At 36.9% G+C, this 13,768-nt stretch overlaps 1 protein-coding gene and 1 non-coding gene across 2 annotated transcripts in view; both read left to right on the top strand.

Annotated features, from left to right (window-relative positions):
• The window catches only part of CNTNAP2 (contactin associated protein 2), a 2,272,324-nt gene that overhangs the window by 1,679,540 nt on the left and 579,016 nt on the right, over positions 1-13,768 (top strand). The gene's annotated exons all lie outside the window — the stretch shown is intronic.
• LOC116528081 lies at positions 8,805-8,913 on the top strand. Its single transcript, XR_004258846.1, has one exon. It is a non-coding gene; the product is annotated as a U6 spliceosomal RNA (small nuclear RNA).

The raw sequence follows: 13,768 nt of genomic DNA, 5'->3' as shown, positions 1-13,768 counted from the left end.
GTTTGTCAGCCTGCCAGATTATGTCAAAATGTCCATATATAGTAACAGTTTATCTCATGTTCCTTCATCCACCATACTTACCCACATAAGCTGTATTAACTGTCCTTGCCTGACTCCGCTGCATCATTAATTCTGCTATAGGGAACCATGCCTTGATCATTCATACTACTCCGTAATAGGATCCCAAGTGGGTGTTTCAAAGGTGGATGCTGATGATTACCATTGTGATGTATATGACATCGTTAAAACAACATTTTCAGTCAAAAATATGGCTGTTGTTTAAGGTGTGAGCTTTTTGCCTTGTTACCTAGAAAAAAACAATGATATGTAAATTTCTTATTATAATTTTTACTACTCGGCTCTTATTTCCTATTTGTCAACTCTGAAAGAGACAAGGGTTGGTACAGAAAATATCATTTTAGCAGAAAGAAGCCTTGTCTTCTACAGTAGGTACTAGCTTCTTGAGCTGCTTCTGGATAATAAAGCTTGCTTCGCAATCATCTAGAGCTTTCCAAACTGCATATTTGACTCCCTTTATTGACATCGTCTGCTAATACACAAAGTTGTGTTTAACTATATGGAAAACTGTGAGTCCTTTCCTTCCAAGTCTACACACTCCACTTGCTTTTCCCTTCTACTTTGAATTCATGTGCATTCCATTTTTCTACCTCTGTGATGGAGGCCTCAGTTCTTCTGCAGCCACAGTTGCAGAAACCCAATTGTAATCAGCAGCTGCCCTGCTGCTAAAAGCTATTAGTGCCAATGTTGTTAATGACCGACCCAGTTGAATGTGCTGATTTAAGAGGCAGACTTATTTCTTGTCACTCCCTAGGGCCTTGTTCTTAAATGAGATTTCTACGTTGTTTACTCCTCTAGCATAAGGAGTATTAACCACTAACCACCACCACACTTCATGTATCAGGACATTGAGTTGAAATAACAGGGAGCTTAAAACATATCACTACCTTTGAGACATGAAGCCATATACCCTGAAAAACACTTGGCACCCACCCCTAATTTTGGCCTAAAGAAGTTGGATACCTCTGTAATTTGCTCTGACATTGTAAATATTATTTTCTTCAAGGGACTAGAGGATGAGAGGGGTACAGTTAAATTTCTTTTTGGAACTAAACACATTAGCAGTAACCTGCAAAAATCAATACCAATTACTTGCAAGCAGGAGCTAAAAAAAAAAAAAAAAAAAAAAAAAAAAAAATGACTGAAGCTACAGAATGTACACATCGGTGAATGGCTTAAAACAAAGAAAATACCGGCATGGCTGGTACTCTCACAAAATAGGAGCAAAAGTAGTGAAGTTCTCTTCCATTTACTTTGACATTTCTGTATTAATCTGTAAAATCCAACAACCGTTTATTTTTTAAAAAATAAATATAGCAGCAAATAACTCAGTATAAGAAGGCTATTTTACTGTCTCCCTGGCATGACTAAGGTTTGTGTTGTCTTTCTAGCAGACATCAAGGCATTCAGAAGGTGTGTATGGGGATGGCTTATCTTTATAAACCAGCAAGCCTTTTATTCAATACCCAGACATTCTGCATGCCAATATTACGTGTTTAGTGTCTCAAGATTCTATTTAGCAGAAATTCACTTTGAGGGGCTTTGTGAAGCCTTTAGAGATTTAACTGTGTATCTCTCCTTTATTCAAAAGCCTCAAATAATATTTTTCCAATTTCTGGAATTCTTATGCTTGTATTTCAGATTAAACTATCACAGAGAGTAGAATTTCTTCCTTTCTTATTGTCTTCCAACAGTAGAGATGGGGCACATATCTGTAAGATGTGGACCCAGAAACCCTACTCTGAAGCCTGGATATGATAAGGAATACTTGAGAAGCTAGTAAGCCTTGCTCCCTCATTCACGTCCATGGTAGAGTTGTGTATGAATGTATGGAGAGGTGGAGAAAATTCCAAGTACTGCAGAATTTCCTCATAGTTAATAGCCCTGCTCACAAAAAATTGAGGCCATATGGAAATGAGGCCATATTATTAAATCTCTCATCAGAAGAAACAAGTTTTGGCATGTCGGTATTGCCAAGAGAAGTATCAAAAAAGGTAACTACAGATTTTCTTGGAAAATCATTTTCCTGGACTTCAGTTTGATCCTCCCTGGCCATAAAATGATATGATTCTTAATACTTGAAAAAATTGTCCCAAAACACAATCTCACCAAAAAAAAAAAAAATTTTTTTTTACTATCTTCCTTTTTTTGTAATTGCAGAGCCTCAGATTGATATTTAAGAAGTAAGTAAGAGAAGTGAATGGCTGGTCACACAATGCCTGAAAAGGAAAGCTCTGAGTAATTATGTGGGGGACACTAGAAACAAAAGAAGTTTGCCATGTGATACCATAATGGCATCCAGCACTTTCCATATAGGGGAAGCACACAGAGAGAAGGAAATTTTGCTTAGTGTGAATTCAGGAAGTGTTGGACTCAAGTGATGGAAAGGAAATTAATTTTACAGTATTCCGAGGTACTGGCAAATTTACTTGCTATGGATTGTACTGAAGGTAAAAGGCTACTTAAATAGAGTCTAAGATTTTAGGTACCAAATAATTAGCTAATTTTTATTTTTAAAGCATTAAAAATGTTAGGATTCAATAGTTATAGTTACTTTCATTCTTTGAAACAAAAATAATTCTTGTCTCAGTTTTATATGTTGAGTTGTTAAAAGAAAATTGAAAGAGTGAAACAATATATACATATTTGCCTCTGTGGGCTTCCGCAGTTTATAGACACCCTGAACAGTGCTTCTGGTGAGCGTTCAAAGTTGCACCAGGTTGATTATTAATGAAGTATTGACCCAACAATTTATTGAGGCAAGCCCTTCTGCTCTACTCAGAGTTGATGTGTTTTATATTATGATTGCATCTACTTTACCTCACAACTTAATATAGTTGGGTAGAATTTGAAGCAAGTTTGTAACAAAGCTATTAATAGAATAACTCATTATTGTAAAAGCGTACTTTAAAAGGAGAAACTAGGATTATTATTCCTCAGAAAGAAAACACTGAAGTATGGCAATAGTATTCTCCAATATAATTGAAAAGAAACATCTAAAGAGGCATAAGATTTCTGTTGGGGATAGAAACCATGCACTCACTATCTGCAAACACTGGGATATCTTTCACAAAATGTTTACAATCCAGATGAAAAGAGAAGCAATATATGCAGAAAATCAAGAGAATTGAGAGAAGAGACGACAACCCACTAAACAAGGGGTGGAGATAAGTACTCTGAGAGTCGGTGGGCAGCAGACATCTCTCTGCACTGGGGAGGCCAAGAAAGGTTTTATTAAACGATGATATGGGGGGTGAGTGTTGAAGATAGAAGGTGGGATGTAAAATATGGGGAAAAAAAGGCAAAGTTTTTGCATGAAACCTCAAGGTGGCCGTTCTCACTTTGGTTCCTTGGTTTTTGTAGAGGGATAGTAGATAGTAAGGTAGGGCAAGAACTTTGAGGGTCGATTGAGGGTAGTAATTTACATCAGGCTAAGGAGTTGTAGGCATTCTCCCATAAGCCAAGGAATTGAAGGCCATCAGAAGTTTACAAGCTGGGATATAATATGAATTTTATAAAGAGCAATATGCCAGTTGTATGAAGGACGGGTTTAGAGAAAGACTGAAGCCGAGAACACTAAGAAAATGTTTTAACAGTTACAGGGAAAATTAATTGGACATTTTGGCTGAGCTCCTAAATAGAAATAATGAAAGGAATACAAAAGGAAAATACAAAATCTAGTTCAATTAATATTTAAAATTTATAATTGGTAGTATAATCATGTAATTTATTTAGAATTAAAAATCCATATTTCTGATTCTATAATTGGAACTATCCCAGAATTCTATGTCCTATTTGACATTAGTTTGGCTTAAAAATTGCCTTACGTCTCAATCAATCAATTTGATGGTGACCAAGAATTTTCTTTCAATTTACAGTTTGATACTGGCCAGAGAATGGAAAGTAAAAAGCCATAGCACATGCCATATATATGATCCATGGACTTATCAAATTCAAATTTAATAGAGACTCTAAAACAGCCATTTGGCCTTTATACCCCAGGTTTTTTCTAATACTTTGTTAGAGATATCAATGACACTTCAAACTCAGTTCACTGACTGATATAAACAGCAACCTACTTCAACAAATAGAGAACTCTGGGATAAATAAAAAGGTCTTGGAATTTTTTGGAAGTGAAAAAATATGTGTGAAAAATGAATTTCTAATAGTCAAATGACAAAAGTGGACAGAATTTCCCATTACAGTAAAATTTAATGAATTCATTTGGTTCTTTTAACCATCATTATGGTCTCATCATGAAATAAGGAAGAATATCATTAAGTGGATATACCCTTTATGTAAAAGCTGAATACATTTTGAGGGCTGAAATCCCTGCTAGTAATAACTTCATTAATGACTTACTGTTGATGAAAAATATCCTATACCAAAGTTTCCTCTGTTTGCCCCAAGCAGATGGAGAAAGGGCTCTGAGTCAACCTGACTTCTCTCTGCATGGTGTCAAGCACTCTGTGGCTTCATGGCCCTGGAATCCTGTTAACCCCTGGGAACCAAACTTACCCAAGTGGTTGTGTAAATTGTACATGGTAAATGTAAAGTGCTTAGCATAGCACATAAAAAGTACTCAAAACAATTTGTTGAGTAAATGAATATTTTGCTTTAAATATGGGCCACAAGATCTACTAAACAAATTAGGTTGTAAAACTTTCCAAGGGGTACTCTCTGTGTATTTGGTGGAGGAAAGAGGAAAGAGATTTTTTTTAATGATTGCAATATGTTACTTACCTTGAGGATCTTTTTTGCCAATCTTTGTGTTTTGAGTTTGGGGATCTTAGAGTCACAGGAAGAAGGAATAGATGGCTCCTGTGATGCTGGCTATACTCTCATAGAGCCCAAAAAGGTGGGAAGAAGATAAATTAGAAAGTATGAGAGGGTACCATGCTGGGGAGGTTTCTGACCAGTTGTTTTCCAGGCCAAAGCAAGTAATCCAATGACTTCTTGCAATAAACTCATCATTGATTTAATCAAAGATAAATCGTATTTCTATTATGTTTATAGTATTAGAAATTCTACAAGTAAGAGATGAGAGAAACCTTTAAGTTTTCCTTAAAGAAAGCCATTCTTCCTGTTCTTGTGATTTCTAATGTGAGCTACACTACTTTCAAAACAGGAGATTCTTTAGGGTACAGAAGAGAGAAAAGGAATTCGTTCAAAACATGATTTTCTATGTAGATCATCAATGAGTAAAGAAAGAAACTAGAAAAAAGGAGGAAGAAATGAGCGAGTGTAGTATACCTATTTCGGATATAAGATGTGCTTCCAGGCACAGCACTAGATGTACAATTTCATTCTAGAGTTTTGCTCACTGGTACTTACCATCTATGGAACTACAGTCACTACAGAACCAGGGCATTGAAGCCCAAGGTTGATACAGATTGTAGGGAGCAGACAAAATTGGATCCAAGTCCAGATTGCCTTGTTTTCTAGCTGGAAGAGGCTTGAGCATTTCATTTAATATCGCTGAGCTTCAATTTATTCATTTGTAAAATGAGCCTCATAGAGATGTTGTAAGGAATCATAGATTATTGCATTCTTCCATTCTATGACAAAGGTGCATTTCACATTTTAATTGGGATGATTCTTAAAGTCAGCGGTACATCTTTTTTGGAAGTACCACATAAAATGATGGAACATCATACAATAAATGGTATCTTAATTTGATAAAATACATGAAGATAATAAAGGCAAAGGGCATCTCACAACATCTGGCATCTAACAAGGAACAGCAAATTGTTTTGGGGTGATGCTCAGTGCTGTTGCTGTTATACCATGCTACATCACGCAGAGAAGTATGTCTTTCCTCATAAATGTTCACTGATGCTCCAGCTCAAGTGAATGCAGTCCAGAGCATAGTTTGTAAAACAGTAATTAAAGTCTTAAATGTCCTAGTTTCTCTAATCATCTAAAATATCATACTTTTAATATTAAAATAATAATAATAATACCTTAAAAATGAAGTGAAACATCTTTGGAATATTTATCACCTTCAAAGGACTTGCAATCCTCCTACATAATAATAGTACTATATTAATTATTTCATGAGTACAAAGAGTCTGTGCTACACATAGCACGCTGCTAGGCACCAGTTTTCCTTGTTTTTTCTAATATGACTTTGATCTGACCTAATTTCACCACGAAAAAATAGCACCATATGGCAAGTTCCCCATTTCCCCTAAAATAATTTATTGAGCCTTTAGTGTGTCCAAGTGACTGAACTCTTTTGCTGAATTTTTCTCAAGATTTCTTCAGGACATCGGAACATAATGCAGATTTTTTTCAGGTGGCCCTCTACCAACTGGATATGAAATTGGATCAGCTGGAGGCAAGAACAGATGGGGTTGAGCAGCAGATGGAAAGATCCTGTTTAGGATATGCAGAATCACTCTGGCAAAATCAATCATGCCACAGGAGTTAGTTTCAGTTTGGTGAAAGAAAATGAACTCAAGTAGACAACTGAGTTACCGGGAAATTAATACGAGCTCACACTTTAGAAAGTCTTGATTAAGTGTCAGTAAGACAGATGAGCTAATGATGTTGAATTAAAAGTCTTAAATGCAATGTTTGTCAATGATAATAATAGCTCTCCATATTTAGCGCTTACTCTGTGCCAGGCATGTCATATTTACATCTCATTCAGTCCTCACAAAAACCCTATGAGACAGGCATTTTTCCGATATCACAAATGATGAAACTGAAGTGTTAAGTAAATTGATCAAGGTCATAGGACTCTGGGTAACAGAACCAGGATTGGAACTTGTCTGGCCAGCTGGAAAGCCCACACAAATCATGAACACTCTACTGTACTACTTTCCTGTGTTAAATGATGTGTATATGAGAACAATCGGAAGAGTATACAGTCAGTTTTCAGATATCCTGAGGTCCTTTCCACTTTCCACAGTAACAACTAGAACAGGCCTACGATGGTCAGAGTGACCACTGGGCATCTGCCTGAATCCTGTGGGGAATACAGAACAGCTAGGGTAGCCGTATGGTCCCCGGCAAAGCAGAGGTCACAGGTGTCACATACAGGCTCTGGTGAATCTCACAGAATTCCTGTAGAAATTTCACATCTGCTTACCCCGAGAAGGTCTCCCGGGATCCTGGAGCTGCCTTCCTCCAGAAGGCACCCTAGTCCAAACGTAGTATGATGGACTTTGTTTCCATAGGGTATTCAATATGTATGTGAATCTGAAATTGTGAGTGACTTGGAGTACACACTGTCTCTGGTGTCTAGTGAGGGTGAGTTTTCTGTTCATAGATGGCTCTCTCTAGCTGTGACTTCTCTTGGCAGAGGGGAAAATGCACTCTCTGCGGCCTCTTGTATAAGGGCACTAACACCATAAGTGAAGGCTTTGCATTTCATGACCTACATCCCCCCAAAAGGCCCCACTTCCTAAAATCATCACTTTGAGTGTTATGATTTCAACATATTAATTTGGTATGGGTCACATAACATTCAGTCCACTCCATCTACTTTCTTCAAAACTGTAAGCAAGCTGTAAAGAAGAGAAAATCACTTCAGCTCAAGTATATTCCCTGTTTTAACTTGGGAGCAAGGGCAGGAAATAGAGGGAACTTATTCATTGATTGCCTACTATTTGCCAAGCATGGAAACACCATATAATTGGTTGGAGGGAAAATAAAAGTCTGAGCAACAGATGGAAACACATCTGCCAGGCGCCATGCTCTGTATGCATTACTTCATCATATGTAACAGCTTCTTGTATTAGCAAGTTCCTGCTGAATGCTAGGCTACTTTTTCTTGTCAGCCAAATGTCCAAGAAGCAGGTACTGGTTATGAATAAGCACAGTAAAAACCCATTTTCTAACAAACAGAAGAGATGGCAAGTGTATCCTCTCAAAGAAGTAAATTTCGCTTTCTGCCTTATGTTTCTCAAACAAAACAAACTTTTACCAATTCCATTACCATAGCCTTGCTATCTACACATAGATATCACAGAAATCTTGATCTTTGAGTTTTCAAGTTAGAGGAATTCTTATTCAGTATGAAGTTAATAATCTCCACAGACACAAATGTACCTGGTAATATGAGAACAATAAATGTTTGTTGGGTGCAAACGTGAATTAAAGCTGTATATGTTATGTCTTAAAGACATTAAATTAATCATAAATTATAGTGATTAATTACATTAAAACAATAGCATTATTAGCACACGATATAAGTTTCACTTTAAGGAAAAACGATGTTGTAATAATCCCCAAGTACGCCCGTATTCTGAGACACTAAAAATAATTATATGCTACCAACTATACCTTGAAAACGCATATACTCTTAGTACAGACACAGAAATGAACAGAATAGAACTAAAAATGGAATAAATTATGTGACACATGACTTTTTATTGTAATATTTCTGAAATTGGGATGCATCTTACAATCTGTGACATCTTACGGTTTCCTTTAGCCAGACAGCAGTTGTGTTGTCACAGACAATGCTTGCATGCAAGAAAACAATGTGTAAGATTCATGTTAGCATCTTGCAAGAAAATACCAGAGACGATAACAGATAACTTCTGTTATTCCTAGGAACTACTTGTTTTGAAAGATGATGGGTGAGACAGTGTGTTATACATGTTTAACCTACAGGAAGCAAATGGAAAAAAGAAATCTAATTCTACGTCATTGCCAAGTGACTTAAGAGTCTAGCACCACAGCATTTTAGTTGCTTAACAGATTTAAATGTTACATTGCATTCACTTCAGCGGCACATGTGCTAACATTGGAACAATACAGGGAAGGTGAGCATGGCCCCTGAGCAAGAATGACACATAAATTTATGAAGATTCCATATCTTTTGTAACACAAAAAATAAATGCTTCAGGGGATGGATACCCAATTATCCATGATGTGATTATTGCACATTGCATGCCTGCACTAAAATATCTTATGTACCCCATAAATATATACAGCTACAATGTACCCACAAAATTAAATCAAATTAAAATTAAATTATAAATTTTTAAGGAAATACTACCTTATCTTTTGATGGCATAGGAATTTATATTTTAAAACTGTTTTATATATTATATATAATTTTATAATTATGTAATTATTTTCAATTATATTTCAATATATTTTTAGTAAATCTATAATTTAAATATATAAACATTTAATTAAATTATATATTTATTTATTTTTGTATTATACTTTAAGTTCCGGGGTACATGTGCAAAACGTGCAGGTTTGTTACATAGGTATACATGTGCCATGGTGGTTTGCTGCACCCATCAACCTGTCATGTACATTAGGTATTTCTCCTTATGCAATCCCTCCCCTAAACCCCCATCCCCCGTACAGGCCACAGTGTGTGATGTTTCCCTCCCTGTGTCCATGTGTTCTCATTGTTAAACTTCCACTTATGAGTGAGAACACGCGGTATTTTGTTCTTGTGTTAGTTTGCTGAGAATGATGGTTTCCAGCTTCATCCATGTCCCTGCAAAGAACAAGAACTCATCCTTTTTTATGGCTGCACAGTATTCCATGGTGTATATGTGCAATATTTTCTTTATCCAGCCTATCATTGGTGTGCATTTAGGTTCATTCAAAGTCTTTGCTATTGTGAACAGTACTGCAGTAAACATACATGTGCATGTGTCTTTATAGTAGAATGATTTATAATCCTTTAGATATATACCTGGTAATGGTATTGCTGGATCAAATGATATTTCTGGTTCTAGACCCTCGAGGAATTGCCACACTGTCTTTCACAATGGTTGAACTAATTTACACTCCCACCAACAGTGTAAAAGTGTTCCTATTTCTCCACATCTTCCCCAGCATCTGTTGTTTCCTGACTTTTTAATGATCACCATTCTAACTGGCGATTATATAATTAAATTGCATAATTATATATTAACTATGGTGTATATGTGCCATATTTTATATTATAAATATATAGTTATAATTATATATTGACTGTGCAATTTATATGTAGGTATATATAATATATATTTATCTGTATGTATACATAATATATTAATATAAAATATTTACACATAATTATATATAATTAGGCTTAATAACTCTGAGTGAAAAACATGATTCAAAGACTCACCCAAAAACATGATTCAGACTCTCTGTGAAAGGAAGTTTCAGAAATATACCACCCAATTTATTTTTCTTATTTTTTATGTATATACAATAAGTAATTTAAAAATCTATAATCAAATTGAAAAGAGTTCTTTCAGTAAGCGTAAAATTTTCCAGTGATTAAAATGTACTGAATCCATTTATTAGGTGGTATTTTTGTTAGGTTTTTTTTTTTTTTTTTTCATGAAATAATGATAACTGCTGTCATCATAGATACAATGAAATAGGTGTAGAAAAATATTCAGGAACATGAGGAGATACAAATCTACAGAGACATGAAACAATAGAAATTAGCATCAGCCTGGAAGCTAGGAGATTGAGATTCTAAGCTTGGTTCCATAATTAAGGAGCTGAGTGATCTGGAGCAAGTCACTTAATGGCCCTGGACTTCATCTGTAAAATAAGGAGCTGTGATCAATGATTTCTGGGCTCTGGAGAGCATTGATGTAAGCAATCAGGAAAACAGAACCTTCCCTAGATGCTCCAAGGAAGACGGGATCTGACGTGAGGCACTAGGTGCTTATGAGAGTGACGGAAAGGAGTCGCTGAGGTTGAGAAAGGCCAGTCACTGCTGGCTACTGAGGGATTAGACATTGCTTCCACGCAGGTCAGGAACTTAAGGAAACTTCCCCACAGGTCACAGCAGCCTCCAGCATCTATTGGTGAACTTCTAGAGGCTACTAAAAACCTTCTAGGTCCCAAACTTTGCATGTCAGCGGGCCCCTACCCCAACAGGCACCACTTCTATGCCATCCAAATCTCCCACAGGAACTTCTTACTGGTCGCATCCAAAACAAAGCTCTGTTTGGCAAGGGATTCTGGGAAATGTAGTTCCTACACTGCCAGTCCCTATGCTGTAGGAGAGACGATAGAATGAGGTAGGAATGGGGCTGTGTCACAGACAGCTGTCTGGTACCTCAGCTGGGCGAGGGACTGTGATGGCAACACAGGTGAACAACAGGGAGGGGATGATTTGAAGACACATTCAGAAGTCATGGAGAAGAAGGTATACATCTGAAAGATGCCTCAAAGGAAGAATTGAAAGATTAGATATGGGTTACTTTTTCTTTCCATTGGCTAGTGAGTCAATATAATCTATAAATCAAGTCTCTTTAGCTCCTCTACTGACTATCATGTTCTTTTTCCCTAGCTCTCCTGTAACAGGGAACAATACACCCTTTTTCTTGTAGTGCAAGAATAATGATTTGCAGGCAGAAGCTCCGTGAATCAGACTTTGCGCTGAACATGTTATATTGTTTGGGAACCTGGCTAAATTTTTCCATAACTGCTTTAAAAGTGATTTCCATTTAAAGCTAGGTGGAACAAATTCCTGCTGCTGGCTAAATCTTCTTTTTCTTTTCCTATGAGCAGAATCTCATAAAAAGGACTATTGCTCTCTTGTACTTTTCTGTGATGCATTCTGTGTTGGTGTCTATGGAGGAAGCCATCTAAAAATACACTGAGTGCTATAAAAATACCTCCTAATTCTGCTAGAATTCAACTTTTTAATAGCTGTCTTTCTTCTCCCTTTATGTCTCCTTTTCAATTATTTCTTTCCCTTTGGTACCCTGCCAGATTAATGTTTCTGAGTCTTTCATAGACACCTACATTGACCAAATGGATCAATCTCCTACCTTTGAGATCCTCATTGAGCACTGGCAGAATTTGGTGGCTGCATGAATTTAAACCCCAGATGTTTGGAGAAAGAATCACTTTCAACAGAAAACCTAATATCACCACTATTTACAATTGGCTATTTTTGTAATAAACAAATAAAATGGGCATCATTTATGTCCATTTTGAGCCTATATGTTATATCAGGCTTTGCCTAATAATAATGTTGCTGTCAAGTTAATAAGGATTTTAGCTTACATAAATAACATTTCAATTCTTTTCAGTTGGGTTTATCTTAAACTGTACAGAGGTGCTTGTTTTATTATAATTCAACTGAATCAGAAACTTTCTTTTTACTTGCTCACACTGGCTTCTAACCAGCTCATGTTTCTTTAATGACAAGTGCTAAGTAAACTTCACCTGGGGACTGATCCTTCAATAAGGATAATGGAAGAATTGCACCAACTACCAAGGATCATTGTTTTATTTTCAATGAAACTGTCCCCTATAAAATTGTTTCTCTCTGTGAAAAAACTTGGAGTAGAAATCCAGCTACCTAGGTCAGGGAGGGCCCCACCACCACCATCCCCACTGACTTAGAAAATGATTAAAATCTTTTAAACCAGGAGGACCAGAGGCCAAAACATCAGCATGGCCAAGAAAAAGTGAGCAGAGCCATGAATCAAGTCATGAAGTTATAGATTCGTATAACACATGTAATGGATATAATATATGTAAAGGTCAAATGTCACTCCTCATTTTAAGGGTGAAGAAATAAGGCTTGCAGGAGTTGAGTGTCACACAGCAGATAGTGGCCAAGCCAGGCTGAGTCCCATGACCGGACAAGTGTACTGCCTGCTTCTCTGTGCAGCTGTCATCTTTAGTGGTGGTAAATGGATGAGCAGTATTGATGTCAACACTCTAAGAAATAACACAGCAGCCAGGCGGTGCGGTGGCTCACACCTGTAATACCTGCACTTTGGGAGGCCAAGGCACAGAGATCACCTGAGGTCCAGAGTTCGAGACCGACCTAACTTTGAGAAACCCATCTCTGCTAAAAGTGCAAAATTACCCTGGGGTGGTGGTGCATGCCTGTAATCCCAGGACTCAGGAGGCTGAGGCAGGAGAATCACTTGAACCTGGGAGGTGGAGGTTGGGCCATGGCATTCTAGCTTGGGCAACAAGAGTAAAACTCCATCTTAAAAAAAAAAAAAAAAAAAGAAACACAGCAATAACACTCAAGTATAATCTAATAATAATAATGATTTGAAATAAACATTACTGTAGTGACTTCAATTGTGTCCCCCAAAAGATATGTCCAAGTTCTAACCCCTGCTCTGTGAATATGACCTTACTTGGAAACGGGGTTTGTGCAGATTTAGTGCAGTTAAGGGTCTGCAAATAAGATCATCCTGGGTTTAGAAATCCACTCTAAATCCACTGACTGGTGTCCTTATAAGAGAAAGGAGAGAGAGCTTTGACAAACAGAGAAGGTCAAGTAAAGACCTACGTGAAGAGGGAGGAAGAGTTTGAAGTTCTGTGACCACAAAACCAAGAATGCCAAGAGCCACCAGAAGCTGGAAGAGGCAAAAAAACAAAAAACAAAACAAAACAAAAAACACCTCCTCCCCTGGAGCTGCAGCAGGAGTGCAGCCCTGCTGAGGCCTCAATTGTGGATTTCCAGCCTCCAGAGCTGTAAGCGAGTACATTTCTGTGGTTTTAAGCCATAGAGTCTATGGTCATTTGTTATAGCAGCTTTAGGAAACTAACACCACTATGAAAATACACAATCTAAAAAGCAATGCAGGAAGGAATTTTTATTGTCCTAGTACTTTGTTGTTATCATTGTTGATTTTAACAAAATATAGCTCAAATGACAGTTCTTTGAACTTTTCAGTTAAGAATAATTACACACATGATGGCTCCCCTAAATGTTTTTTAGCCTAAA

This window comes from Sapajus apella, unplaced genomic scaffold, assembly GCF_009761245.1.
Source record: "Sapajus apella isolate SASKATOON/1434 unplaced genomic scaffold, GSC_monkey_1.0 scaffold56, whole genome shotgun sequence".
Classification (NCBI taxonomy): domain Eukaryota; kingdom Metazoa; phylum Chordata; class Mammalia; order Primates; family Cebidae; genus Sapajus; species Sapajus apella.
Note: the sequence above shows the minus strand (reverse complement) of the source record. Positions and strands in the feature narration are given on the sequence as shown.